Below are 4,772 nucleotides of genomic sequence, written 5' to 3' on the forward strand. Positions count from 1 at the left end.
TCTTAGCCAGTGCTAGTGTCGTAGACCACCCGCCTTGCCGACCAGTTAGGTCGTTAGGCACCCCGTCAGCAATGGTTTAATGAGAGAGTGACGCTACCTGCCATCCTATATCACAATTGAGTTTGCTTCACAGTACCAATTCTCGCAACTCCAATTATAACAGTTCTTCCAACAAAGGATCCATGATCAGTGCTCAGAATTAGTGACAGATGCTACATGTCTGAAATCTGGAACAGTTTCGATGGGAAAAGAAATGATATATGAGGAAACAAGACAATATGTGGGTTGTTTCAGGGGATGAAGTAAAAGAGAGCATTACTAAAAGAAGAAGAAAAAATGCATGTATATGAAATTACTTTTGCAGAGATCAATGGGAGATTACTTTGTGTAGAATTTAATGAATGTAGTTGAATTTAAAGTTAACAGTAACTTAGATTGAACTAATAAGGAAACTGTAAAATGACATGGTTAATCCATTAACCCAATCCCGATGGGCCCGGTGGGCCCGGTGGGAACTGGCAACCCCCTACGCCGGGCCTAAGTAATATTGCCTCGGTGACGTCACACTGGAGTGTCGCCCCATCATCAGGCACGACGGTTTGACACACCGTCATCATTGGGTTAACAAATAGGAAGTTTTGGCTCCAACTGGACACTTTGCCACTTTGCCAATTGCTAATTAGTATAACTTTGGTTCTATAGCATACATAGGCTCATATGATAGAAAACAAAACATCAGTTGTCAAAGACATAAAAGTTGAATAAAGGCAAGAATGAATTAGATAGATAGGCCATAAAAACAGTTGTACCATACAGATTTTTCATTTTTATGTACTGTATTGGTATTAAGGAAATTGCTTACATAAGGTCTGAAGAAATAGCTATAGGAATATTAGGGTCTGCAAAAATATATCAGTAATACTTGTGTACTGACGTCTAGCTCATCATATCCCTATGAGGGCAAGAATGAATTAGATAGATAGGCCATAAAAACAGTTGTACCATACAGATTTTTCATTTTTATGTACTGTATTGGTATTAAGGAAATTGCTTACATAAAATTCAGGAAAGTGCCCCCTCCTCCCCCAAAAAAAGTCTTTGTTGTTTATTACATAACTCACTTTATAAAAGGATATAAATGAGACTCAATAGTTTCCACAACACAAGAGATGTAATTTACGCGTTCCACGTTACCCCATCATCAAAATTACGGGTAGTTGTGATAAAGGGATAACCCGAAATACATAAATTACATCGCGTGCATTGTGGAAACTATTCAGTCTCATTTATACCCTTTTATACATTTGTCATAATGAACTCTGTTCATAGCTCACTTAATTCTTCTCCAATTAAGTGTCTCATTATACTATTGAAAAATGAACAAAATTGTGTTCATGGTAAAAGTTCTATATTTTATACTATCCCCCCATTTTATTTTGGAAAATGTTTATATGTCAAATACAAAAATAGAATAATTACAATGGAATCTAAAGCAAATAGTTGAAAAAGCTCTTTAGCATCTTGTGAGCATGTCAGTGAAATTTATACATGACTTTTTGTCTCTCTTTCTCTCTCTCTCTCTCTCTCTCTCTCTCTCTCTCTCTCTCTCTCTCTCTCTCTCTCTCTCTCTCTCTCTCTCTCTCTCTCTCTCTCTCTCTCTATATATATATATATATATATATATATATATTATATATATATATATATATATACATATACATATACATATATATATATATACATATAATATATATACATATACATATACATATATATATATATATGTATATGTATATGTATATATATTATATGTATATATATTATATGTATATATATATATATGTATATGTATATGTATATGTATATGTATATGTATATGTATATGTATATGTATATGTATATGTATATGTATATGTATATATATATGTATATGTATATGTATATGTATATATATATATATATATATATATATATACATACATATATTATAAAATATATATATATATATATATATATATATATATATATATATATATATATATATATATAAAATAAACTTGGGGGCTTAAAAAAAAAAAAATTGTGTAAAAAATGTAACTGTCCAAAACATATAAGATTAATACATTACCTCTAGACACATTTTTTTTTATAGCAGTATTTAAGTGCATTTTGGGGCTTTTAAGTTGCATTGAGCACCTGGCAGTATATAGTGTTAAGTATGTAAGATGATTTTGGAATATTATAGATTTGGAAATAGATAATGGTTATTAGAGTTGATTTTAAGAGATTTTTAGGTAGAATAAGAAGATTGCACAATTAGAGGAATGATATTTGTGGATTAGTGGAAGTTTGCCCTCTCTGGATGGAATTTCTAAAGAGCAGTGGTGCATAAGTATAACATAAAAGATTGAAGAATAAGAAAGGGATAGGTTCCAGTGTTGGTGACTTTCAGAAAGATTATGCCACATTTGTAAGAAAAAACACTGACACAAGATGTCATTACTATCTATTAGCAAGATGATTTTTTTAAAATCTCATGATATATATATATATATATATATACATATATATATATATGTATGTGTGTATGTGTGTGTGTGTGTGTGAGTGTGAGTGTGTGTGTGTGTGTGTGTGTGTTTGTGTGTGTGTGTATGTATATATTTTAGCATTAAACAAAATATTGCTATATCTCTAATTTGATCTCTTATATTTCAGGTATAAAGCTAGGCTTTGTTGTATTGAAAATTGCACTACTGTCTTTGTGAAGTGTGTGAGCAGAAAAAGAAGAATCACGGTGCCCAGTGTCTCAGGGCACAGTCCTGTTGTTAACTGAGGAAAAACACATTTCAACACAGATCCTTCATCACTACCAACACTACATGGACTTCATTAGATTTTATAGGAGTCTTCTCTTAAGACACTACCCCCAGGCCTCAGCCTTTGTGCAACGAGGCCATGAAATAACCTTGGGGAAGCACAGTCTTCATCTAGAAATTCAAGAACATCACAACATAGTGAGTTCCAAAATGACAAAAGATATTCAAGTCCATGCTGCTGGGAGAATAGGATTTTGTGACCCATACTCCATGTAAAGCTCACGATGAGCAAAAAAAATTTGTGATCATTTGTAGTGAGGAGGAGGATTCTCCATTTGCAATCAGGTAACAAAATTCCAGTTCTCATATGAAGTTTGTAAAAATGGGCCATTATGTAAGACCTGTGATTCATTTAGAAAGAAGTTTAGATTGACTAGAGTAGAGTTATTTCTTGTTAAGCAAGTGCAACCTTATGGGGGGGCTATTTGAAATAAATGAAGATTTTTAAAGAAATTCCACAATTAGTGAAGAAAATATGTGAAATGATTATTTGTGCTCCACCATTAACAATATTACACATCTGAACAATTTATAATGACATATATCATTATGGATATTGTTCCAAATCATTCTTCTATTCAGGAAGTGTCTGAATGTGTATGTTGGTGTTATTTATTAATATTTTATTCATAAAGCAGCCTGCTTGTAGAAAGGGATTCTGCAGGCTTATGTATGAGGATATAGGCTTTTTCTTCACATCTCCCAGGCTTGTGAATGAATTTAGGCTTTTCCTTCACATCTTTTTTGTTTTATTTGTTGATTTTATATGTATTCTTAAATTTGATTTTGTTCTTTTTTTTCCAAGAACCTATTTTCACACAATCAACTCATTGTGGCCACTTCAAACTGTATTCAGGGGCTATGTTCGACAGTTGCTTACAAATGTCACAGTAACAAATATATGATTTATATTGACATAACAGAGAATATTGTTCATGTCAGGGAAAAGGCACAGAAAATTACCCATTGTCCAGCATATAAATCATCCTGTTGATTAAATAATATGGATTCTTAAAAATACATGAGCAGATTTTAGTATGATTTTTATGATACTATTAAACAAATAAGTTCAGTTCAGCATACTGACAGATTCATTTATCACTTTTGATTTTATTTGTCTACTACATTAACACCTCATTTGTTTGTTTTTTATATATAAAACTTGATTATATTTTTAAATAAAATTTTAATTCTAATGGTATTGGTAACTGATTTGATAGCCAATGCTGCTAATGACAGTATTTCTCATTATAGTGTACTAAAATTTTCATAGGAAATTAGATTTACATTGAAAAATCATTATTTGAATAGACATTCAAGTGAATTATTATTGAAGGAAACATTCACTGATCAGATCTGCTATTTTTTCTGAGAAATTATCATCAGAAGTATGTGGTTAATATATGCATTTTTTATAACATAAAGTATAGCATATCAGTTTTTTACTGTTAATGCGAGTATGAGGGAAAATGTCCCCAGTCAGTTGATATAGAAGTTTTGATTGCATGGTTTAGTGATACAATGAAGCAAAGAAAAAAAAAACTTAGCTTGAAAAAAGGCTCAGTGAAACAATAATTTGAATTAAAGTGTTAACCTTAAAAATAACTTCTGAATATGAATTAGAGTGGTATAAACTGTTCCAACAATAAGAACATGTGCCATGTTTGGTCAGTCAGTATCTCATAATGAAAAATATGGAATTAATGACATGGTTAGATATGTTTTGTGTTTTGAATGGGGATTCAGATGGTTTATAGAGGAAATTCATGATACACAACTACTTATGAGGATTATAGGCCAATTGTTGAATGTAGCCCATGTGATTATTACAGTGGATATAGACCATAATTTAATTTCACTTTTATCGTTTGTTACACTATGAAGTACCACTGTCAT

At 31.4% G+C, this 4,772-nt stretch overlaps 1 protein-coding gene across 1 annotated transcript in view; it reads left to right on the forward strand.

Annotated features, from left to right (window-relative positions):
* The window catches only part of LOC122253435 (uncharacterized), a gene marked incomplete in the record, with an annotated part of 173,155 nt that extends 169,082 nt beyond the window's left edge, over positions 1 to 4,073 (forward strand). The window contains 1 exon segment of the mRNA XM_086540942.1: positions 2,716 to 4,073.
* Positions 4,074 to 4,772: the final 699 nt, after the last annotated feature.

Source organism: Penaeus japonicus, unplaced genomic scaffold (assembly GCF_977035675.1).
Source record: "Penaeus japonicus unplaced genomic scaffold, GWHDUDI00000001_assembly GWHDUDI00000010, whole genome shotgun sequence".
Classification (NCBI taxonomy): domain Eukaryota; kingdom Metazoa; phylum Arthropoda; class Malacostraca; order Decapoda; family Penaeidae; genus Penaeus; species Penaeus japonicus.